General features: G+C 38.3%; 2 long non-coding RNA genes across 2 annotated transcripts; both read right to left on the bottom strand.

The window, feature by feature from the left end:
* Positions 1–854: 854 nt before the first annotated feature.
* LOC125681911 (uncharacterized) lies at positions 855–5,451 on the bottom strand. The gene is made up of 3 exons (XR_008796228.1): positions 4,201–5,451; positions 2,856–2,917; positions 855–2,320 (listed from the first exon to the last, which is right to left on the bottom strand). It is a non-coding gene; the product is annotated as an uncharacterized LOC125681911 (long non-coding RNA).
* A 13,552-nt stretch (positions 5,452–19,003) lies between these two features.
* Positions 19,004–25,595, bottom strand: LOC130047176 (uncharacterized). Its single transcript, XR_008796227.1, has 4 exons — positions 23,779–25,595; positions 21,025–21,086; positions 20,681–20,754; positions 19,004–20,486 (listed from the first exon to the last, which is right to left on the bottom strand). It is a non-coding gene; the product is annotated as an uncharacterized LOC130047176 (long non-coding RNA).
* Between the last annotated feature and the right edge of the window lie 1,577 nt (positions 25,596–27,172).

The following is a 27,172-nucleotide window of genomic DNA, read 5'->3' as shown; positions in this document are numbered from 1 at the left end:
GTAGAGTATAACCTAGTCCCTGTAGAGCATAACCTATTCCCTGTAGAGTATAACCTAGCACCTTTAGAGTATAACCTAGTCCCTGTAGAGCATAACCTAGTCCCTGTAGAGCATAACCTAGTCCCTGTAGAGTATAACCTAGTCCCTGTAGAGCATAACCTAGTCCCTGTAAAGTATAACCTAGTCCCTGTAGAGTATAACCCAGTCCCTGTAGAGCCTAACCTAGTCCCTGTAGAGCCTTACACTGTCTTAGCCTATAAAATACAACTTTGTCTCTGTACAACAGTATCGTATTTCACTGATATTAAATTTTCCATACATGTTTATTATTAGTTTAATCATCAGGCACAATTGAATAGTCTCGTGGGGATTCGGGTTAGAATAGATCCTCAGTACCCCCTTGCTTGTCGTAAGAGGCGATTAAATGGGGCGGTCCTTCGGATGAGACCGCAAAAACAGAAGTCCTGTGTCACAGCAGGTGTGGGACAATAAAGATCCCTCCCTGCTCAATGGCTATAAGCGCCGAGCATAGGCCTAAATTTTACAGCCCTTCACCGGCAGTGGTGACGTCTCAATGTGAGTGAAATATTCTCGAGAGGGACGTTTAACAATATTCAATCAATCAATCACAATTGAATAAACACCCAGTCTCTCTGTGTTATAGACTTTTCCAGTCATCTTGAGCTAAATCAACATTTTTGTGCCAGACCCATTTTTGTGTGCATCATAACTCAGTATCTCTATAAATAGTTGAATCTGCAACTACTACATGTAAGAGCTTGACGTATTTGACAGACATTTTTTTCCACAATTTCCTCTGGTACTTAGTCTTGATTTTAATTAAGAAGAAAACGTTGAACAGATAACAGTTTTATTATCAAGACCTTAGACATACAATGATTACATTATTACATTGTTGTAACCTTTGACATTGAAATATTTTCCAGATACATGTACTTATGAAAGAGCTGGTTCGCATTCTACCTCATGCTCCAAGATTGCGTAGCAATAGTAACACATGATGGCTATATTAGACAGATTGATAATGATGGGTAATCAGATCAAACATCCTTAATATAAATCAAATTTACATAATCTGTTAAGAATTGATTATATATTACTGGGTAATTAAGGGGTCTTTCATGAAAAGAAATGAAACATCTTTAAGTTTTCATAAAACATATGAAACAACAATTTTATCTTTCTTTCAGTGATTAATTGGTAAACGCATTAAACGTTTCAATGTTCCATGGGAAATACAACATAACTATTTATTCTATATGTTGAACAAGAGGCCCATGGGCCATATCGCTCACCTGAGCCACCTTGGCTCATATTGAAAGATTTTTCCTGAATAATTGTATGTAAAACTTTGATTCTCTATTGTGGCCCCATACAACCCCTGGAGGCCATGATTTCAATAAACTTGAATCTGTACTATGTCAGGAAGCTTTCATGTACATTTCAGCTCTTCCGGCCCAGTGGTTCTTGATAAAAAAAAAATTAAATGACCCACCCTATTTTTGTGATCATCTCCCCTTTGAAGAGGGCATGGCCCTTCATTTGAACAAACTCGAAAGCCCTTTACCCAAGGATACTTTTGGCTAAGTTTGGTTATTATTGGCCCAGTGCTTCTGGAGAAAATATAAAATGTTTAATCACGGACAGACAATGAACAACAGGCGATCAGAAAAGCTCACTTGAGCTTTCAGCTCAAGTGAGCTTAAAAGCATTTACGTATGGAATAATTTTCTTCATATGTGTCTTTTTTCATCCAATGCTATTTCTCCCCACTTTTAAATTAACGTTCAGATTTAAAATACATCAGAGTTTCCTGTAAATATGCATATCGATATGTGATATATGTCCTTATCAACTACAGAGTTTCATAATACTGCCTTGCCTTGCACGTGAGTTAAAACAGTATACCCTTTACAAGTCGTTACCTACAGTATATAATAACCTCTCTATGATAAGAATGAGTTGAATTAAACAATGCTATAATTCTAATATACAAATAATCCATGTGTACATGTATACTCTCCAAAGAAAACAATTTAAACAATGTTAATGTTACTGAAGAAAATTTACCACAAAGCAAAAGAAATGCAAAAGTTTGGCATCGGATCAAGTGCCTTTGACCTTGTTGACAATATACAATTACAAACAAAAGAAATAATAATAATTTATTCGTTTTGTGAGTGCACACTCAGTGGAGGTGCATCTTCTGTTGGCCTCCTCATATGCCATTCCTGTTTTGGAACAAATGAGAACAATGGCCTCTTTTAACATCACTAGGGGCAGGTAGTGAGCTGCCATTCTGGAGAGCAAACAAAATTCTATGAAAATTTAAACTTTAAATATTGTGCAATCATAATAAACTATACTGTCTTTAAAAAATTTAAAGGTTGAAAAAGCATAACATACATAAATATACTATATTAAATTAGTTTTTATTGTTTCAAGGATGATATGTTTAAGTTCTAGATATGAATTACTGGTAAGTAGCCTTACAGTGGATAATTTAGAATTTGTTTTACTGAGGTCTTCATTTTGCAAGCCTTGCAGTGTTCTGTATTTGGTAAAATAGATATTGAAAAAATATTATATTCAAAACATGATAAAATCATGAACTCTTTGGGAATAATTTATGATTCAATTGCAACTACATGTAGGATCGATCGTCTATGAAATAGACATGAATGCCCTTTCTTGCAGAGTGGTGAGAAATCAACACACAGAACAATAGCTGGAAGGAAGGACATAATTTAGATAATTATAACAAACATTATACAACCTAGCCATATACATGCTTGGATATGAAAAGTATCAATATTAAATGGGAGTATCTCTACCCATGACGAGCCTTGCTGCACATCATTCTGTCCCTGAGTATATTTAGAACGTGTCCCAGTTCCTAAAAATAAAAGAGTCGGATTAGAAAGCTTTAATATGTTCTGTGATGCACTACGTGTGTAAAAATTGAGCAAACATGTTCATTCAACTTCATAAAGATGTGTATTTTGGATCCATACCCAAAATATATATTGACTAATTCCTATCATATCAAAGTAATCAAAATGTGAGCTGCTGATTCTTTAGAAAATTACTTTCTTACCAATATATCAATATACTTTCCCCAAAGCAGTAAAGTTTAATATATTTATTGAACGGATTTTTTTATAAACTGGTGGTGTCTTTCATGGTCTTCTTCCTCACTGGAAAAATACTGTTGTCTTGTTAATACATGGTTTTGAAGTGGACATTGTTTTCAGAAGTAAGGATGTAGATGTAAATCATGTTTTCCCCACAACCCCTGGCCAATGGATTTGAATAATTAGGAGCTAGGATGAACTAAAAATTGTCTACCACAGCCACATACAAACAAGAGGCCCAAGGGCCACATCGCTCACCTGAGTCACTTTGGCTCATACATATGTATTTAAAGATTTTTCCTATATATTTGTATGCAAAACTTTGATCCCCCATGTGACCCCATCCTACCCCTGGGAGCCATAATTTTCACAAACTGAAATCTGAAATATGTCAGGAAGCTTTCATGTCAATATCAGCTTTTCTGGCTCAGTGGTTCTTGAGAAAAAGATTATTAAACATTTTCCTTATATATTTGTATGTAAAACTTTGATCCCCTATTGTGGCCCCATCCAACACCCGGGGGCCATGATTTGAACAAACCTGAATCTGCATTATGTCAGAAAGCTTTCATGTAAATATCAGTTTTTCTGGATCAGTGGTTCTTGAGAAGATTTTTAAACATTTTCCTTATATATTTGTATGTAAAACTTTGATCCCCTATTGTGGCCCCATCCAACCCCCAGGGGCCATGATTTTAATAAACTTGAATTTGTACTATGCCAGTAAGCTGTCATGTAAATTTCAGCTTTTCTGGCCGAGTGGTTCTTGATTAGAAGATTTTTGAATGACCCCACCCTATTTTTGCATTTTTGTGATTATCTCCCCATTGAAAGGGACATGACCCTTCTTTTGAACAAACTTGAAAGCCATTTACTCAAGGATGCTTTGTGGGAAGTTTGGTTGAAATTGGTCCAGCGGTTCTTGAGAAGAAGTCGAAAATGTAAAACGTTTATGACGCCGACGACGACAGACAACGGGCAAATTTTGATCAGAAAAGCTCACTTGAGCCTTTGGCTCAGGTGAGCTAAAACTATAAATGCTCACCATTTACGAATATCACAGTTTATCATTCCTGTCGGTGCATGGAGTAAACTGCCAATCTGCAAGATATTTAATTATCAAATACTTTTATGCTATTCTCTAAACTGAGCACACTAAAACCTGTAATTCATATAATACAACACAAGAGATGTTTCTAAAACACATATGCCCCCCAAGTTGCAAAATTGAAAGGGTTATACCCGTGCCTCATTTAATTGATAGTAGTATCACCAATTCAAAATATTGAGCAGACAATATCTTCCTATGTCAAGAGTGGACTGACCATGTGACCTAAGAATCAATAGGGGTCATCTACTCCTTATATATGCTGTACAAGTGTACCAAGTTTGTTGTCAATCAACCAATTAATTCGTAAAATATAGGAAACATCCCCCTTAATGTATTGAATAGTATGGAGGAGAAAGCATGGGCAGGAAGATAGACATGAACTCTGATAAGCCATATAGGAGGAGAAGCGTTCACAAACTATTTTATACCCTACACCCCTCAGATCCACTTTAACTTTAAGGATAGCAATTGGATCCTCCTGTCCCTACAACTTGCACATCTACAAATGGCATTGAAGCATTGTACAAATTCTCAAGTCTATCAGATAAGCCATATAGGAGAAGTGTTCACAAGGTATTTTAACATCCTCCACCCCTTTTAGATCCACTATATCTTTTAGGAAAAACTTTGGATCCTCTCATTCCGACAATATGCACATCTACAAATGACAATTAAGCATTGTACAAAGTTTCAAGTCTATCCAATAAGCCATATGGGAGGAGAAGAGTTCATAAGCTATTTTACATCTTCCACCCCTCTTAGATCCACTATAACTCTTAGGAAAACAATTGGATCCTCCCGTCCCAACAATATTCACATCTGCAAATGACAATGAAGCATTGTACAAAGTTTCAAGTCTATCTGATAAGCCATATAGGTGGAGAAGCGTTCACAAGATTTTGTGACAGAAGGAAGGACGGACAGAAAGTACAAATACAATATGTCTCCCCCTGGAAGAGGGAAGATATAATTATATGAGTGCATGTTTATATACACACAGCACTAAACATAACTTAAAGTAATTCCACCCTCCTATAATGTCATCAGATTTTGCAAAATCAATGATTTATTTAGATTTATGCATGATAGGAACATAAATTTTGTTAGTCTTTTCCGATAGTTATTGTAAAAAAAAAAAAAACCTGTTAAAACAAGAGGTACTGTGAGCAATGCTCACTAAGAATACCCCCCGCTTACCCCAATCTCCTAAAGGGTGTTGGAAATAGGTAAAACTTCAATATTATGATCCAAAAGGTATCTAGGAACACAGCATCTCCATGCGATGAAAAAAGCCGTTAAAGAATTTAAATGGAAACCATATTGCTACTTTGATGTCCAGTGCGCGTGACCTTTGACCTTTTGACCCCAAATCGATAGGGAACATCTTCATCCCATGGGTAGTCCATATATATGATATGGTGACGGTAGGTGGAAAGGATAATGCTTTAGAGCCCGGAAACCATTGCGTCTACAGACGGACGGACGGACAGACAGACGGACAACCCGATTCCAGTTTACCCCCCCCCCCAACTTGTTGCAGGGGGTATAATAAACTATTTCAAAAGTCTAAGTTATAGATGAATAATCAATGATACGATTTAAATCAAAATAGATGTGTGTAACATTTTACTATAAAGAGTTGTATGAAAATGTGATTTGTGGAAATAAATAATAATGCTATAATTCTAATTAAAGGCCTGTGATCTTAATCACATCCTAATTAGTGTTAGAGTCAGCCCCCTGAACTGGAGCATATCCTAATTAGTGTTAGAATCAGGCCCGTGAACTGGATCATATCCTAATTAGTGTTAGAATCAGGCCCGTGAACTGGATCACATTTCAATTAGTGTTAGAATCAGGCCTGTGAACTGGATCATATCCTAATTAGTGTTAGAATCAGGCCCGTGAACTCAATCACATGTTAATTAGTGTTAGAATCAAGCCCGTGAACTCAATCAAATTTTACTTAGTGTTAGAATCAGGCCCGTGAACTCAATCACATTTAATTAGTGTTAGAATCAGGCCCATGAAGTCAACAACATGCTAGTTAGTGTTAGAATCAGGCCCGTGAACTGGATCATATCCTAATTAGTGTTAGAATCAGGCCCGTGAACTGGATCATATCCTAATTAGTGTTAGAATCAAGCCCGTGAACTGGATCATATCCTGATTAGTTTTAGAATCAGGCCCGTGAACTCAATCACATTTTACTTAGTGTTAGAATCAGGCCCGTGAACTCAATCACATGCTAATTAATGTTAGAATCAGGCCCGTGAACTCAATCACATGCTAGTTAGTGTTAGAATCAAGCCCGTGAACTGGATCATATCCTGATTAGTTTTAGAATCAGGCCCGTGAACTCAATCACATTTTTCTTAGTGTTAGAATTAGGCCCGTGAACTCAATCATATTTAATTAGTGTTAGAATCAGGCCCGTGAAGTCAACCACATGCTAGTTAGTGTTAGAATCAGGCCCGTGAACTGGATCACATTTTGATTAGTGTTAGAATCAGGCCCGTGAACTGGATCATATCCTAAGTAGTGTTAGAAACAGGCCCGTGAACTCAATCACATGCTAATTAGTGTTAGAATCAGGCCCGTGAACTCAATCACATGCTAGTTAGTGTTAAAATCAGGCCCGTAAACTGGATCACATTTTAATTAGTGTTAGAATCAGGCCCGTGAACTGGATTATATCCTGATTAGTTTTAGAATCAGGCCCGTGAACTCAATCACATTTTCCTTATAGTGTTAGAATTAGGCCCGTGAACTCAATCACATTTAATTAGTGTTAGAATCAGGCCCGTGAACTCAATCACATCCTAATTAGTGTTAGAATCAGGACCGTGAACTGGATCACATTTTAATTAATGTTAGAATCAGGCCCGTGAATTGAATCATATCCTAATTAGTGTTAGAATCAGGCCCGTGAACTCAATCACATGCTAATTAGTGTTAGAATCAGGACCGTGAACTGGATCACATTTTAATTAATGTTAGAATCAGGCCCGTGAACTGGATCATATCCTAATTAGTGTTAGAAGCAGGCCCGTGAACTCAATCATATGCTAATTAGTATTAGAATCAGGCCCGTGAACTCAATCACATGCTAATTAGTGTTAGAATCAGGCCCGTGAAGTCAATCACATGCTAATTAGTGTTAGAATCAGGCCCGTGAACTGGATCACATTTTAATTAGTGTTAGAATCAGGCCCGTAAACTGGATCATATCCTGATTAGTGTTAGAATCAGGACCTTGAACTCAATCACATCCTAATTAATGTTAGAATCAGGCCCGTGAACTGGATCATATCCTAATTAGTGTTAGAGTCAGGCCCGTGAACTCAATCACATCTTATTTAGTGTTAGAGACAGGCCCGTGAAGTGGACCATATCCTAATTAGAAGCTCATGAACTCAATCACATCCTAATTAGAACCCTGTGAACTCAATCAAATCCTTATATATTAGTGTTGATTCTGTACTTCCACTTACAAAAGATTTTTAATATGCATCTCGGGTACGAGTTAATACTAGGCCTTTAGTAAAAACGAAGGGAAAGGCTATAAGCCCGTGAACTGATCCGACCGGAAACTCTGTGCACTCAAACACACACAAATTGCATACGTCATACCTTCTACTTTCGTTTTCCTATATATGATGCTGTACTCTGTTCACGGGCCTGATTCTAACACGAATTAAAATGTGATTCAGTTTCCGGGCCTGACTTTAATACTAATTAGGATAAGATTCAGTTCACGGGCCTCTAATTAGGATATGATCCAGTTCACGGGCCTGACTCTAACACTAATTAGGATGTGATTGAGTTCACGGGATTGCTTCTAACACTAATTAGGATGTGATTCAGTTCACAGGCTTGACTCTAACACTAATTAGGATGTGATTGAGTTCACGGGCCTGATTCTAACACTAATTAGGATGTGATCCAGTTCACGGACCCGATTCTAACACTAATTAGGATGTGATTGAGTACACGAACCTGATTCTAACACTAATTAGGATATGATCCAGTTCACGGACCTGATTCTAACACTAATTAAGATGTGATTCAGTTCACTGGCCTCTAATTAGGATATGACCCAGTTCACGGGGTTGACTCTAACACTAATTAGGATGTGACCCAGTTCACGGACCCAATTCTAACACTAATTAGGATGTGATTGAGTACACGGGCCTGATTCTAACACTAATTAGGATATGATCCAGTTCACGGACCTGATTCTAACACTAATTAAGATGTGATTCAGTTCACGGGCCTCTAATTAGGATGTGATTCAGTTCACGGGCCTAATTCTAACACTAATTAGGATGTGATTGAGTTCACGGGCCTCATTCTAACACTAATTAGGATGTGATTCAGTGCACTGGTCTCTAATTAGGATATGATCCAGTTCACGGGCCTGACTCTAACACTAATTAGGATGTGATTGAGTTCACGGGCCTCATTCTAACACTAATTAGAATATGATTCAGTTCACGGACCTGATTCTAACACTAATTAAGATGTGATTCAGTTCACGGGCCTCTTATTAGGATGTGATCCAGTTCACGGGCCTGACTCTAACACTAATTAGGATGTGACCCAGTTCACGGACCCAATTCTAACACTAATTAGGATGTGATTGAGTTCACGGGCCTGATTCTAACACTAACTAGGATATGATCCAGTTCACGGGCCTGATTCTAACACTGATTAAGATGTGATTCAGTTCACGGGCCTCTAATTAGGATGTGATCCAGTTCACGGGCCTGACTCTAACACTAATTAGGATGTGACCCAGTTCACGGACCCAATTCTAACACTAATTAGGATGTGATTGAGTTCACGGGCCTGATTCTAACACTAACTAGGATATGATCCAGTTCACGGGCCTGACTCTAACACTAATTAGGATGTGATCCAGTTCACGGGCCCGACTCTAACACTAATTAGGATGTGATTGAGTTCACAGGCCTTATTCTAACACTAATTAGGATATGATCATGTTCAAGAACCTCATTCTACCACTAATTAAGATGTGATTCAGTTACCAGGTCTCTAATTAGGATATGATCCAGTTCACGGGCCTGTCTCTAACACTAATTAGCATGTGATTGAGTTCACGGGCCTGATTCTAACACTAATTAGGATATGATCCAGTTCACGAGCCTAATTTTAACACTAATTAAGATGTGATTCAGTTCACGGGCCTCTAATTAGGATATGATTCAGTTCACGGGCCTGACTCTAACACTAATTAGGATGTGATTGACTTCACGGGCCTGATTCTAACACTAATTAGGATATGATCCAGTTCACGGACCTGATTCTAACACTAATTAAGATGTGATTCAGTTCACGGGCCTCTAATTAGGATGTGATTCAGTTCACGGGCCTAATTCTAACACTAATTAGGATGTGATTGAGTTCACGGGCCTCATTCTAACACTAATTAGGATGTGATTCAGTGCACTGGTCTCTAATTAGGATATGATCCAGTTCACGGGCCTGACTCTAACACTAATTAGGATGTGATTGAGTTCACGGGCCTCATTCTAACACTAATTAGAATATGATTCAGTTCACGGACATGATTCTAACACTAATTAAGATGTGATTCAGTTCACGGGCCTCTTATTAGGATGTGATCCAGTTCACGGGCCTGACTCTAACACTAATTAGGATGTGACCCAGTTCACGGACCCAATTCTAACACTAATTAGGATGTGATTGAGTTCACGGGCCTGATTCTAACACTAACTAGGATATGATCCAGTTCACGGGCCTGATTCTAACACTGATTAAGATGTGATTCAGTTCACGGGCCTCTAATTAGGATGTGATCCAGTTCACGGGCCTGACTCTAACACTAATTAGGATGTGACCCAGTTCACGGACCCAATTCTAACACTAATTAGGATGTGATTGAGTTCACGGGCCTGATTCTAACACTAACTAGGATATGATCCAGTTCACGGGCCTGACTCTAACACTAATTAGGATGTGATCCAGTTCACGGGCCCGACTCTAACACTAATTAGGATGTGATTGAGTTCACAGGCCTTATTCTAACACTAATTAGGATATGATCATGTTCAAGGACCTCATTCTACCACTAATTAAGATGTGATTCAGTTACCAGGTCTCTAATTAGGATATGATCCAGTTCACGGGCCTGTCTCTAACACTAATTAGCATGTGATTGAGTTCACGGGCCTGATTCTAACACTAATTAGGATATGATCCAGTTCACGAGCCTAATTTTAACACTAATTAAGATGTGATTCAGTTCACGGGCCTCTAATTAGGATATGATTCAGTTCACGGGCCTGACTCTAACACTAATTAGGATGTGATTGAGTTCACGGGCCTGATTCTAACACTAATTAGGATATGATCCAGTTCACGGGCCTAATTCTAACACTGATTAAGATGTGATTCAGTTCATGGGCCTCTAATTAGGATATGATCCAGTTCACGGGCCTGACTCTAACACTAATTAGCATGTGATTGAGTTCACGGGCCTGATTCTAACACTGATTAAGATGTGATTCAGTTCACGGGCCTCTAATTAGGATATGATCCAGTTCACGGGCCTGACTCTAACACTAATTAGGATGTGTTTGAGTTCACGGGCCTGATTCTAACACTAATTGGGATATGATCCAGTTCACGGGCCTAATTCTAACACTAATTAAGATGTGATTCAGTTCACGGGCTTCTAATTAGGATATGATTCAGTTCACGGGCCTGACCCTAACACTAATTAGGATGTGATTGAGTTCACGGGCCTGATTCTAACACTAACTAGGATATGATCCAGTTCACGGGCCTAATTCTAACACTGATTAAGATGTGATTCAGTTCACGGGCCTCTAATTAGGATATGATCCAGTTCACGGGCCCGACTCTAACACTAATTAGGATGTGATTGAGTTCACGGGCCTTATTCTAACACTAATTAGGATATGATCATGTTCACGACCTCATTCTACCACTAATTAAGATGTGATTCAGTTACCAGGTCTCTAATTAGGATATGATCCAGTTCACGGGCCTGACTCTAACACTAATTAGGATGTGATTGAGTTCACGGGCCTGATTCTAACACTGATTAAGATGTGATTCAGTTCACGGGCCTCTAATTAGGATATGATCCAGTTCACGGGCCTGACTCTAACACTAATTAGGATGTGATTGACTTCACGGGCCTGATTCTAACACTAATTAGGATATGATCCAGTTCACGGTCCTAATTCTAACACTAATTAAGATGTGATTCAGTTCACGGGCCTCTAATTAGGATATGATTCAGTTCACGGGCCTGACTCTAACACTAATTAGGATGTGATTGAGTTCACGGGCCTGATTCTGACACTAACTAGGATATGATCCAGTTCACGGGCCTAATTCTAACACTAATTAGGATGTGATCCAGTTCACGGACCCGATTCTAACACTAATTAGGATGTGATTGAGTACACGAACCTGATTCTAACACTAATTAGGATATGATCCAGTTCACGGACCTGATTCTAACACTAATTAAGATGTGATTCAGTTCACTGGCCTCTAATTAGGATATGACCCAGTTCACGGGGTTGACTCTAACACTAATTAGGATGTGACCCAGTTCACGGACCCAATTCTAACACTAATTAGGATGTGATTGAGTACACGGGCCTGATTCTAACACTAATTAGGATATGATCCAGTTCACGGACCTGATTCTAACACTAATTAAGATGTGATTCAGTTCACGGGCCTCTAATTAGGATGTGATTCAGTTCACGGGCCTAATTCTAACACTAATTAGGATGTGATTGAGTTCACGGGCCTCATTCTAACACTAATTAGGATGTGATTCAGTGCACTGGTCTCTAATTAGGATATGATCCAGTTCACGGGCCTGACTCTAACACTAATTAGGATGTGATTGAGTTCACGGGCCTCATTCTAACACTAATTAGAATATGATTCAGTTCACGGACCTGATTCTAACACTAATTAAGATGTGATTCAGTTCACGGGCCTCTTATTAGGATGTGATCCAGTTCACGGGCCTGACTCTAACACTAATTAGGATGTGACCCAGTTCACGGACCCAATTCTAACACTAATTAGGATGTGATTGAGTTCACGGGCCTGATTCTAACACTAACTAGGATATGATCCAGTTCACGGGCCTGATTCTAACACTGATTAAGATGTGATTCAGTTCACGGGCCTCTAATTAGGATGTGATCCAGTTCACGGGCCTGACTCTAACACTAATTAGGATGTGATCCAGTTCACGGGCCCGACTCTAACACTAATTAGGATGTGATTGAGTTCACGGGCCTGATTCTAACACTAATTAGGATATGATCCAGTTCACGGACCTGATTCTAACACTAATTAAGATGTGATTCAGTTCACGGGCCTCTAATTAGGATATGATTCAGTTCACGGGCCTGACTCTAACACTAATTAGGATGTGATTGAGTTCACGGGCCTGATTCTAACACTAACTAGGAGATGATCCAGTTCACGGGCCTAATTCTAACACTGATTAAGATGTGATTCAGTTCACGGGCCTCTAATTAGGATATGATCCAGTTCACGGGCCTGACTCTAACACTAATTAGGATGTGATCCAGTTCACGGGCCCGACTCTAACACTAATTAGGATGTGATTGAGTTCACGGGCCTTATTCTAACACTAATTAGGATATGATCATGTTCACGGACCTCATTCTACCACTAATTAAGATGTGATTCAGTTACCAGGTCTCTAATTAGGATATGATCCAGTTCACGGGCCTGACTCTAACACTAATTAGCATGTGATTGAGTTCACGGGCCTGATTCTAACACTGATTAAGATGTGATCCAGTTCACGGGCCTCTAATTAGGATATGATCCAGTTCACGGGCCTGACTCTAACACTAATTAGGATGTGATTGAGTTCACGGGCCTGATTCTAACACTAATTGGGATATGATCCAGTTCACGGGCCTAATTCTAACACTAATTAAGATGTGATTCAGTTCACGGGCCTCTAATTAGGATATGATTCAGTTCACGGGCCTGACTCTAACACTAATTAGGATGTGATTGAGTTCACGGGCCTGATTCTAACACTAACTAGGATATGATCCAGTTCACGGGCCTGATTCTAACACTGATTAAGATGTGATTCAGTTCACGGGCCTCTAATTAGGATGTGATCCAGTTCACGGGCCTGACTCTAACACTAATTAGGATGTGATCCAGTTCACGGGCCCGACTCTAACACTAATTAGGATGTGATTGAGTTCACGGGCCTTATTCTAACACTAATTAGGATATGATCATGTTCAAGGACCTCATTCTACCACTAATTAACATGTGATTCAGTTACCAGGTCTCTAATTAGGATATGATCCAGTTCACGGGTCTGTCTCTAACACTAATTAAGATGTGATTGAGTTCACGGGCCTGATTCTAACACTAATTAGGATTTGATCCAGTTCACGGGCCTAATTTTAACACTAATTAAGATGTGATTCAGTTCACGGGCCTCTAATTAGGATATGATTCAGTTCACGGGCCTGACTCTAACACTAATTAGGATGTGATTGAGTTCACGGGCCTGATTCTAACACTAATTAGGATATGATCCAGTTCACGGGCCTAATTCTAACACTGATTAAGATGTGATTCAGTTCACGGGCCTCTAATTAGGATATGATCCAGTTCACGGGCCTGACTCTAACACTAATTAGGATGTGATTGAGTTCACGGGCCTGATTCTAACACTGATTATGATGTGATTCAGTTCACGGGCCTCTAATTAGGATATGATCCAGTTCACGGGCCTGACTCTAACAGTAATTAGGATGTGTTTGAGTTCACGGGCCTGATTCTAACACTAATTGGGATATGATCCAGTTCACGGGCCTAATTCTAACACTAATTAAGATGTGATTCAGTTCACGGGCTTCTAATTAGGATATGATTCAGTTCACGGGCCTGACCCTAACACTAATTAGGATGTGATTGAGTTCACGGGCCTGATTCTAACACTAACTAGGATATGATCCAGTTCACGGGCCTAATTCTAACACTGATTAAGATGTGATTCAGTTCACGGGCCTCTAATTAGGATATGATCCAGTTCACGGGCCTGACTCTAACACTAATTAGGATGTGATCCAGTTCACGGGCCCGACTCTAACACTAATTAGGATGTGATTGAGTTCACGGGCCTTATTCTAACACTAATTAGGATATGATCATGTTCATGACCTCATTCTACCACTAATTAAGATGTGATTCAGTTACCAGGTCTCTAATTAGGATATGATCCAGTTCACGGGCCTGACTCTAACACTAATTAGCATGTGATTGAGTTCACGGGCCTGATTCTAACACTGATTAAGATGTGATTCAGTTCACGGGCCTCTAATTAGGATATGATCCAGTTCACGGGCCTGACTCTAACACTAATTAGGATGTGATTGACTTCACGGGCCTGATTCTAACACTAATTAGGATATGATCCAGTTCACGGACCTGATTCTAACACTAATTAAGATGTGATTCAGTTCACGGGCCTCTAATTAGGATGTGATTCAGTTCACGGGCCTAATTCTAACACTAATTAGGATGTGATTGAGTTCACGGGCCTCATTCTAACACTAATTAGGATGTGATTCAGTGCACTGGTCTCTAATTAGGATATGATCCAGTTCACGGGCCTGACTCTAACACTAATTAGGATGTGATTGAGTTCACGGGCCTCATTCTAACACTAATTAGAATATGATTCAGTTCACGGACCTGATTCTAACACTAATTAAGATGTGATTCAGTTCACGGGCCTCTTATTAGGATGTGATCCAGTTCACGGGCCTGACTCTAACACTAATTAGGATGTGACCCAGTTCACGGACCCAATTCTAACACTAATTAGGATGTGATTGAGTTCACGGGCCTGATTCTAACACTAACTAGGATATGATCCAGTTCACGGGCCTGATTCTAACACTGATTAAGATGTGATTCAGTTCACGGGCCTCTAATTAGGATGTGATCCAGTTCACGGGCCTGACTCTAACACTAATTAGGATGTGACCCAGTTCACGGACCCAATTCTAACACTAATTAGGATGTGATTGAGTTCACGGGCCTGATTCTAACACTAACTAGGATATGATCCAGTTCACGGGCCTGACTCTAACACTAATTAGGATGTGATCCAGTTCACGGGCCCGACTCTAACACTAATTAGGATGTGATTGAGTTCACAGGCCTTATTCTAACACTAATTAGGATATGATCATGTTCAAGGACCTCATTCTACCACTAATTAAGATGTGATTCAGTTACCAGGTCTCTAATTAGGATATGATCCAGTTCACGGGCCTGTCTCTAACACTAATTAGGATGTGATTGACTTCACGGGCCTGATTCTAACACTAATTAGGATATGATCCAGTTCACGGGCCTAATTCTAACACTAATTAAGATGTGATTCAGTTCACGGGCCTCTAATTAGGATATGATTCAGTTCACGGGCCTGACTCTAACACTAATTAGGATGTGATTGAGTTCACGGGCCTGATTCTAACACTAACTAGGATATGATCCAGTTCACGGGCCTAATTCTAACACTGATTAAGATGTGATTCAGTTCACGGGCCTCTAATTAGGATATGATCCAGTTCACGGGCCTGACTCTAACACTAATTAGGATGTGATCCAGTTCACGGGCCCGACTCTAACACTAATTAGGATGTGATTGAGTTCACGGGCCTTATTCTAACACTAATTAGGATATGATCATGTTCATGGACCTCATTCTACCACTAATTAAGATGTGATTCAGTTACCAGGTCTCTAATTAGGATATGATCCAGTTCACGGGCCTGACTCTAACACTAATTAGCATGTGATTGAGTTCACGGGCCTGATTCTAACACTGATTAAGATGTGATCCAGTTCACGGGCCTCTAATTAGGATATGATCCAGTTCACGGGCCTGACTCTAACACTAATTAGGATGTGATTGAGTTCACGGGCCTGATTCTAACACTAATTGGGATATGATCCAGCTCACGGGCCTGATTCTAACACTAAATAAAATGTGATTGAGTTCACGGGCCTAACTCTAACGCTAATTAGGATATGATCCAGTTAACGGGCCTGCTTCTAACACTAATTAGGATATGATTCAGTTCACGGGCCTGATTCTAACACTAATCAAAAATGTGATTGAGTTCACGGGCCTGACTCTAATACTAATTAGGATATGATCCAGTTCACGTGCATCTAATCCAATCCTTGTAAACCCTAACCCAGTCCTTGTAGAGCATAGATTAGTCCCTGTAGAGCATAACCTAGTCCCTGTAGAGCATAACCTAGTCCCTGTAAAATATAACCTAGTCCCTGTAGAGTATAACCTAGTCCCTATAGAGTATAACCTAGTCCCTGTAGAGCATAACCTAGTCCCTGTAAAGTATAACCTAGTCCCTGTAGAGCATAACCTAGTCTCTGTAGAGCATAACCTAGTCCCTGTAGAGCATAACCTAGTCCCTGTAAAGTATAACCTAGTCCCTGTAGAGTATAACCTAGTCCCTGTAAAGTATAACCTAGTCCCTGTAAAGTATAACCTAGTCTCTGTAGAGCATAACCTAGTCCCTGTAGAGCATAACCTAGTCCCTGTAAAGTATAACCTAGTCCCTGTAGAGCATAACCTAATCCCTGTAAAGTATAACCTAGTCCCTGTAAAGTATAACCTAGTCCCTGTAGAGTATAACCTAGTCCCTGTAAAGTATAACCTAGTCCCTGTAGAGTATAACCTAGTCCCTGTAGAGCATAACCTAGTCCCTGTAGAGCACAACCTAGTCCCTGTAAAGTATAACCTAGTCCCTGTAAAGTATAACCTAGTCCCTGTAAAGTATAACCTAGTCCCTTTAGACTATAACCTAGTCCCTGTAAAGTATAACCTAGTCCCTGTAGAGCATAACCCAGTCCCTGTAGAGCATAACCTAGTCCCTGTAGAGCATAACCTAGTCCCTGTAGAGCATAACCTAGTCCCTGTAAAGTATAACCTAGTCCCTGTAGAGTATAACCTAGTCCCTGTAGAGCATAACCTAGTCCCTGTAGAGCATAACCTAGTCCCTGTAAAGTATAACCTAGTCCCTGTAGAGCATAACCTAGTCCCTGTAGAGCATAACCTAGTCCCTGTAAAGTATAACCTAGTCCCTGTAAAGTATAACCTAGTCCCTGTAGAGCATAACCCAGTCCCTGTAGAGCATAACCTAGTCCCTGTAGAGCATAACCTAGTCCCTGTAGAGCATAACCTAGTCCCTGTAAAGTATAACCTAGTCCCTGTAAAGTATAACCTAGTCCCTGTAGAGTATAACCTAGTCCCTGTAGAGCATAACCTAGTCCCTGTAGAGCATAACCTAGTCCCTGTAAAGTATAACCTAGTCCCTGTAGAGCATAACCTAGTCTCTGTAGAGCATAACCTAGTCCCTGTAAAGTATAACCTAGTCCCTGTAGAGCATAACCTAGTCCCTGTAAAGTATAATCTAGTCCCTGTAGAGCATAACCTAGTCCCTGTAGAGCATAACCTAGTCCCTGTAAAGTATAACCTAGTCCCTGTAAAGTATAACCTAGTCTCTGTAGAGCATAACCTAGTCCCTGTAGAGCATAACCTAGTCCCTGTAAAGTATAACCTAGTCCCTGTAGAGCATAACGTAATCCCTGTAAAGTATAACCTAGTCCCTGTAAAGTATAACCTAGTCCCTGTAGAGTATAACCTAGTCCCTGTAAAGTATAACCTAGTCCCTGTAGAGTATAACCTAGTCCCTGTAGAGCATAACCTAGTCCCTGTAGAGCACAACCTAGTCCCTGTAAAGTATAACCTAGTCCCTGTAAAGTATAACCTAGTCCCTGTAAAGTATAACCTAGTCCCTTTAGAGTATAACCTAGTCCCTGTAAAGTATAACCTAATCCCTGTAGAGCATAACCTAGTCCCTGTAGAGCATAACCCAGTCCCTGTAGAGCATAACCTAGTCCCTGTAGAGCATAACCTAGTCCCTGTAGAGTATAACCCAGTCCCTGTAGATCCTAACCTAGTCCCTGTAGAGCCTTGCACAGTCTTAACCTATAAAATGCAACTTTGTCTCTGTACAACAGTATCGTATTTCACTGATAATAAATTTTCCATACATGTTTATTATTAGTTTAATCATCAGGCACAATTGAATAGTCTCGTGGGGATTCGGGTTAGAATAGATCCTCAGTACCCCCTTGCTTGTCGTAAGAGGCGATTAAATGGGGCGGTCCTTCGGATGAGACCGCAAAAACAGAGGTCCTGTGTCACAGCAGGTGTGGGACAATAAAGATCCCTCCCTGCTCAATGGCTATAAGCGCTGAGCATAGGCCTAAATTTTACAGCCCTTCACCGGCAGTGGTGACGTCTCAATGTGAGTGAAATATTCTCGAGAGGGACGTTTAACAATATTCAATCAATCAATCACAATTGAATAAATACCCGGTCTCTCTGTGTTATAGACTTTACCAGTCATCTTGAGCTAAATCAACATTTTTGTGCCAGACCCATTTTTGTGTGCATCATAACTCAGTATCTCTATAAATAGTTGAATCTGCAACTACTACATGTAAGAGCTTGACGTATTTGACAGACATTTTTTTCCACAATTTCCTCTGGTACTTAGTCTTGATTTTAATTAAGAAGAAAAAGTTGAACAGATAACAGTTTTATTATCAAGACCTTAGACATACAATGATTACATTATCACATTGTTGTAACCTTTGACATTGAAATATATTTTCCAGATGCATGTACTTATGAAAGAGCTGGCTCGCATTCTACCTCATGCTCCAAGATTGCGTAGCAATAGTAACACATGATGGCTATATTAGACAGATTGATAATGATGGGTAATCAGATCAAACATCCTTAATATAAATCAAATTTACATAATCTGTTAAGAATTGATTATATATTACTGGGTAATTAAGGGGTCTTTCATGAAAAGAAATGAAAAAAAATTTAAGTTTTCATAAAACATATGAAACAACAATTTTATCTTTCTTTCAGTGATTAATTGGTAAACGCATTAAACGTTTCAATGTTCCATGGGAAATACAACATAACTACATGTATTTATTCTATATGTTGAACAAGAGGCCCATGGGCCACATCGCTCACCTGAGCCACCTTGGCTCATATTGAAAGATTTTTCCTGAATAATTGTATGTAAAACTTTGATTCTCTATTGTGGCCCCATACAACCCCTGGAGGCCATGATTTCAATAAACTTGAATCTGTACTATGTCAAGAAGCTTTCATGTACATTTTAGCTCTTCTGGCCCAGTGGTTCTTGATAAAAAAAATTAAATGACCCACCCTATTTTTGTGGTCATCTCCCCTTTGAAGAGGGCATGGCCCTTCATTTGAACAAACTCGAAAGCCCTTTACCCAAGGATACTTTTGGCTAAGTTTGGTTATTATTGGCCCATTGCTTCTGGAGAAAATATAAAATGTTTAATCACGGACAGACAATGAACAACAGGCGATCAGAAAAGCTCACTTGAGCTTTCAGCTCAGGTGAGCTAAAAAGTATTTACGTATGGAATAATTTTCTTCATATGTGTCTTTTTTCATCCAATGCTATTTCTCCCCACTTTTAAATTAACGTTCAGATTTAAAATACATCAGAGTTTCCTGTAAATATGCATATCGATATGTGATATATGTCCTTATCAACTACAGAGTTTCATAATACTGCCTTGCCTTGCACGTGAGTTAAAACAGTATACCCTTTACAAGTCGTTGCCTGCAGTATATAATAACCTCTCTAGGATAAGAATGAGTTGAATTAAACAATGCTATAATTCTAATATACAAATGATCCATGTGTACATGTATACTCTCCAAAGAAAACAATTTAAACAATGTTAATGTTGCTGAAGAAAATTTACCACAAAGCAAAAGAAATGCAAAAGTTTGGCATCGGATCAAGTGCCTTTGACCTTGTTGACAATATACAATTACAAACAAAAGAAATAATAATAATTTATTCGTTTTGTGAGTGCACACTCAGTGGAGGTCAGTGGAGGTGCATCTTCTGTTGGCCTTCTCATATGCCATTCCTGTTTTGGAACAAATGAGAACAACGGCCTCTTTTAACATCACTAGGGGCAGGTAGTGAGCTGCCATTCTGGATAGCAAACAAAATTCTATGAAAATTTAAACTTTAAATATTGTGCAATAATAATAAACTATACTGTCTTTAAAAAATTTAAAGGTTGAAAAAGCATAACATACATAAATATACTATATTAAATTAGTTTTTATTGTTTCAAGGATGATATGTTTAAGTTCTAGATATGAATTACTGGTAAGTAGCCTTACAGTGGATAATTTAGAATTTTTTTTACTGAGGTCTTCATTTTGCAAGCCTTGCAGTGTTCTGTATTTGGTAAAATCTAAAATAGATATTGAAAAAATATTATATTCAAAACATGATGAAATCATGAACTCTTTGGGAATAATTTATGATTCAATTGCAACTACATGTAGGATCGTCTATGAAATAGACATGAATGCCCTTTCTTGCAGAGTGGTGAGAAATCAACACACAGAACAATAGATGGAAGGAAGGACATAATTTAGATAATTATAACAAACATTATACAACCTAGCCATATACATGCTTGGATATGAAAAGTATCAATATTAAATGGGAGTATCTCTACCCATGACGAGCCTTGCTGCACATCATTCTGTCCCTGAGTATATTTAGAACGTGTCCCAGTTCCTAAAAATAAAAGTCGGATTAGAAAGCTTTAATATGTTATGTGATGCACTACTTGTGTAAAAATTGAGCAAACATGTTCATTCAACTTCATAAAGATGTGTATTTTGGATCCATACCCAAAATATATATTGACTAATTCCTATCATATCAAAGTAATCAAAATGTGAGCTGCTGATTCTTTAGAAAATTACTTTCTTACCAATATATCAATATACTTTCCCCAAAGCAGTAAAGTTTAATATATTTATTGAACGGATTTTTTTTTATAAACTGGTGGTGTCTTTCATGGTCTTCTTCCTCACTGGAAAAATACTGTTGTCTTGTTCATACATGGTTTTGAAGTGGACATTGTTTTCAGAAGTAAGGATGTAGATGTATATCATGTTTTCCCCACAACCCCTGGCCAATGGATTTTTTTTTTTTTTTTTTTTTTTAGGTTCATATAACATTTATTCACATTATGACAGTCAGGGTTTTAACATCATGCCCTTACAAACCCACCTGACTAGGGGGTACAGGGTATTTTATCTACCATTTACTCACACATCCACTCTAATAGGCATTCATTCAAAGATAGGAAAAAAGGAAGAGAATTAGAAAGGAATGAAATTACTCTGGCTTATCATATGTACACTATACAAAATAATATTAATCTAATAGGTTGTCACAAACTAAAGGTTTTAAATGTATAACAAATGTACTGTTATGACATTGATAATAACTTCCGATGATATACATAGGCTAATTAATATATACAATTACATATTATATATTCTGGATGATCTAAAATCTATAAATCTTTTAATTTATGAAATGTATTCCATTTCTTCTCAAAAACATCTACATAATCATTTTTACATGCTAACTGCCTTTCTACTTTGTACACATCTGTCCAAGTGGTAATAAAGTTATTTAACAAAGGCGGATTGCCTCTACATTTGCAACCATACACAAAGTACTTTAAATAATAATTAATCAAATTGATCATTTCATTTTCTGAGCTACCCAGCAAAAAGGTTTTTTTTTATCAACAACAATATTTACTGGAAAAAAATCCCTAAACCATGACTGCACATTCTTGCAAAATAAAACAACATTTTCACAGTCATACAAAACATGCTCTATTGATTCCCTTTCTTTTACACAAAACGAACATAAATCGTTGTCTATTTTCTTTATTTTGAACAAAAATAAATTTGTGACTAAAATTTTTTGATTTATACGATATTGTAGCCACTGTAATTTTGTATCCTTTGTAATAGTAAAAACATTTTTATTAATTGTATTCCATTCTTCTTGAGAGATATCAAATTGTATATCCCACTTCTTTTGACCTGTAGGTTTTTCTTCACTATGATTAAAAATTTGGTACAGTTTTTTCTTGTTTCTTTTAAAATATATGAAAGGGGCTATATGTATGGGAATAGTAGGTTCTTGAACTTTTATAAACTGGTTTATTCCATTATCTCTCATTGCTTTCTTCAATGCTTGTCTTAAACCAAAAAATTCCAAAAAATGAGATTTTACTTTATACATTTCCATGAATTGATTATAATTCATGATATCTCCATTCTCATCTAACATTGAGTTAACTGTATATACATTATTTTCACACCATTCTTTCAGATATAAAGTTTTTCTATTTACCTTTATGTTTTCATTGTACCATAAAACACTATTAACCATACGTTCAGAAGATTTTTTTTTCTCAAAAAGACATATTAACCATTTCCAGGATTTACTTACATCCCTCCAAAACATATTCTTTCATTTTTCAAGTTTTTGTAAAGCATACAACGGTCCAAATTTAATAACAATGGATTTGAATAATTAGGAGCTAGGATGAACTAAAAATTGTCTACCACACCACATACAAACAAGAGGCCCAAGGGCCACATCGCTCACCTGAGTCACTTTGGCTCATACATATGTATTTAAAGATTTTTCCTATATATTTGTATGCAAAACTTTGATCCCCCATGTGACCCCATCCTACCTCTGGGAGCCATGATTTTCACAAACTGAAATCTGAAATATGTCAGGAAGCTTTCATGTCAATATCAGCTTTTCTGGCTCAGTGGTTCTTGAGAAAAAGATTTTTAAACATTTTCCTTATATATTTGTATGTAAAACTTTGATCCCCTATTGTGGCCCCATCCAACACCCGGGGGCCATGATTTGAACAAACTTGAATCTGCATTATGTCAGAAAGCTTTCATGTAAATATCAGTTTTTCTGGATCAGTGGTTCTTGAGAAGATTTTTAAACATTTTCCTTATATATTTGTATGTAAAACTTTGATCCCCTATTGTGGCCCCATCCAACCCCCAGGGGCCATGATTTTAATAAACTTGAATTTGTACTATGCCAGTAAGCTGTCATGTAAATTTCAGCTTTTCTGGCCAAGTGGCTCTTGATTAGAAGATTTTTGAATGACCCCACTCTATATTTGCATTTTTGTGATTATCTCCCCTTTGAAAGGGACATGACCCTTCTTTTGAACAAACTTGAAAGCCCTTTACTCAAGGATGCTTTGTGGGAAGTTTGGTTGAAATTGGTCCAGCGGTTCTTGAGAAGAAGTCGAAAATGTAAAACGTTTATGATGCCGACGACGACAGACAACGGGCAAATTTTGATCAGAAAAGCTCACTTGAGCCTTTGGCTCAAGTGAGCTAAAAATATAAATGCTCACCATTTACGAATATCACAGTTTATCATTCCTGTCGGTGCATGGAGTAAACTGCCAATCTGCAAGATATTTAATTATCAAATACTTTTATGCTATTCTCTAAACTGAGCACACTAAAACCTCTAATTCATATAATACAACACAAGAGATGTTTCTAAAACACATATGCCCCCAAGTTGCAAAATTGAAAGGGTTATACCCGTGCCTCATTTAATTGATAGTAGTATCACCAATTCAAAATATTGAGCAGACAATACCTTCCTATGTCAAGAGTGGACTGACCATGTGACCTAAGAATCAATAGGGGTCATCTACTCCTTATATATGCTGTACAAGTGTACCAAGTTTGTTGTCAATCAACCAATTAATTCGTAAAATATAGGAAACATCCCCCTTAATGTATTGAATAGTATGAAGGAGAAAGCATGGGCAGGAAGATAGACATGAACTCTGATAAGCCATATAGGAGGAGAAGCGTTCACAAACTATTTTATACCCTACACCCCTCAGATCCACTTTAACTTTAAGGATAGCAATTGGATCCTCCTGTCCCTACAACTTACACATCTACAAATGGCATTGAAGCATTGTACAAATTCTCAAGTCTATCAGATAAGCCATATAGGAGAAGTGTTCACAAGGTATTTTAACATCCTCCACCCCTTTTAGATCCACTATATCTTTTAGGAAAAACTTTGGATCCTCCCATTCCGACAATATGCACATCTACAAATGACAATTAAGCATTGTACAAAGTTTCAAGTCTATCCAATAAGCCATATGGGAGGAGAAGAGTTCATAAGCTATTTTACATCTTCCACCCCTCTTAGATCCACTATAACTCTTAGGAAAACAATTGGATCCTCCCGTCCCAACAATATTCACATCTGTAAATGACAATGAAGCATTGTACAAAGTTTCAAGTCTATCTGATAAGCCATATAGGTGGAGAAGCGTTCACAAGATTTTGTGACAGAAGGAAGGACGGACAGAAAGTACAAATACAATATGTCTCCCCCTGGAAGAGGGAAGATATAATTATATGAGTGCATGTTTATATACACACAGCACTAAACATAACTTAAAGTAATTCCACCCTCCTATGATGTCATCAGATTTTGCAAAATCAATGATTTATTTAGATTTATGCATGATAGGAACATAAATTTTGTTAGTCTTTTCCGATAGTTATTGTAAAAAAAAACAAAAAACTGTTAAAACAAGAGGTACTGTGAGCAATGCTCACTAAGAATACCCCCCGCTTACCCCAATCTCCTAAAGGGTGTTGGAAATATATAGGTAAAACTTCAATATTATGATCCAAAAGGTATCTAGGAACACAGCATCTCCATGCGATGAAAAAAGCCGTTAAAGAATTTAAATGGAAACCATATTGCTACTTTGATGTCCAGTGCGCGTGACCTTTGACCTTTTGACCCCAAAATCGATAGGGAACATCTTCATCCCATGGGTAGTTCATATATATGATATGGTAACGGTAGGTGGAAAGGATAATGCTTTAGAGCCCGGAAACCATTGCGTCTACAGACGGACGGACAGACGGACGGACGGACAGACAGACGGACAACCCGATTCCAGTATACCCCCCCCCCCCACAACTTGTTGCGGGGGGTATAATAAACTATTTCAAAAGTCTAAGTTATAGATGAATAATCAATGATACGATTTAAATCAAAATAGATGTGTGTAACATTTCACTATAAAGAGTTGTATGAAAATGTGATTTGTGGAAATAAATAATAATGCTATAATTCTAATTAGAGGCCTGTGATCTTAATCACATCCTAATTAGTGTTAGAGTCAGCCCCTGAACTGGAGCATATCCTAATTAGTGTTAGAATCAGGCCCGTGAACTCAATCACATTTTACTTAGTGTTATAATTAGGCCCGTGAACTCAATCACATTTAATTAGTGTTAGAATCAGGCCCGTGAACTCAATCACATGCTAGTTAGTGTTAGAATCAGGCCCGTGAACTGGATCACATTTTAATTAGTGTTAGAATCAAGCCCGTGAACTGGATCATATCCTGATTAGTTTTAGAATCAGGCCCGTGAACTCAATCACATTTTACTTAGTGTTAGAATTAGGCCCGTGAACTCAATCACATTTAATTAGTGTTAGAATCAGGCCCGTGAAGTCAACCACGTGCTAGTTAGTGTTAGAATCAGGCCCGTGAACTGGATCACATTTTGATTAGTGTTAGAATCAGGCCCGTGAACTGGATCATATCCTAATTAGTGTTAGAAGCAGGCTCGTGAACTCAATCACATGCTAATTAGTGTTAGAATCAGGCCCGTGAACTGGATCACATTTTAATTAATGTTAGAATCAGGCCCGTGAACTGGATCATATCCTAATTAGTGTTAGAAGCAGGCCCGTGAACTCAATCACATGCTAATTAGTATTAGAATCAGGCCCGTGAACTCAATCACATGCTAATTAGTGTTAGAATCAGGCCCGTGAACTCAATCACATTTTACTTAGTGTTAGAATTAGGCCCGTGAACTCAATCACATTTAATTAGTGTTAGAATCAGGCCCGTGAAGTCAACCACGTGCTAGTTAGTGTTAGAATCAGGCCCGTGAACTGGATCACATCTTGATTAGTGTTAGAATCAGGCACGTGAACTGGATCATATCCTAATTAGTGTTAGAAGCAGGCCTGTGAACTCAGTCACATGCTAATTAGTGTTAGAATCAGGCCCGTGAACTCAATCACATGCTAGTTAGTGTTAAAATCAGACCCGTAAACTGGATCACATTTTAATTAGTGTTAGAATCAGGCCCGTGAACTGGATCATATCCTGATTAGTTTTAGAATCAGGCCCGTGAACTCAATCACATTTTCCTTAGTGTTAGAATTAGGCCCGTGAACTCAATCACATTTAATTAGTGTTAGAATCAGGCCCGTGAACTCAATCACATCTTATTTAGTGTTAGAGACAGGCCCGTGAAGTGGACCATATCCTAATTAGAAGCCCATGAACTCAATCACATCCTAATTAGAACCCTGTGAACTCAATCAAATCCTTATTAGTGTTGATTCTGTACCTCCACTTACAAAAATTTTTTAATATGCATCTCGGGTACGAGTTAATACTAGGCCTTTAGTAAAAACGAAAGTAAATTGTATGACGTATGCAATTTGTGTGTGTTTGAGTTCACGGAACTTCCGATTGTATCAGTTCACGGGCTTATAGACCCTGCCAATATAAACTGAAAGTGGAGGTTTATTTTTTTTGTGTATGTCGATCCCGATATAATCCATCCATTGTCCCTGCCCACAGGCTCTCGACTCTTTCGTCAAACTTAGTCTTGTATTTGAATCACAATGTTCAGTTATTCCCGTTTGGGCCCTTTGGTATAAATCATATC

Source organism: Ostrea edulis, chromosome 6 (genome assembly GCF_947568905.1).
Source record: "Ostrea edulis chromosome 6, xbOstEdul1.1, whole genome shotgun sequence".
Classification (NCBI taxonomy): domain Eukaryota; kingdom Metazoa; phylum Mollusca; class Bivalvia; order Ostreida; family Ostreidae; genus Ostrea; species Ostrea edulis.
Note: the sequence above shows the minus strand (reverse complement) of the source record. Positions and strands in the feature narration are given on the sequence as shown.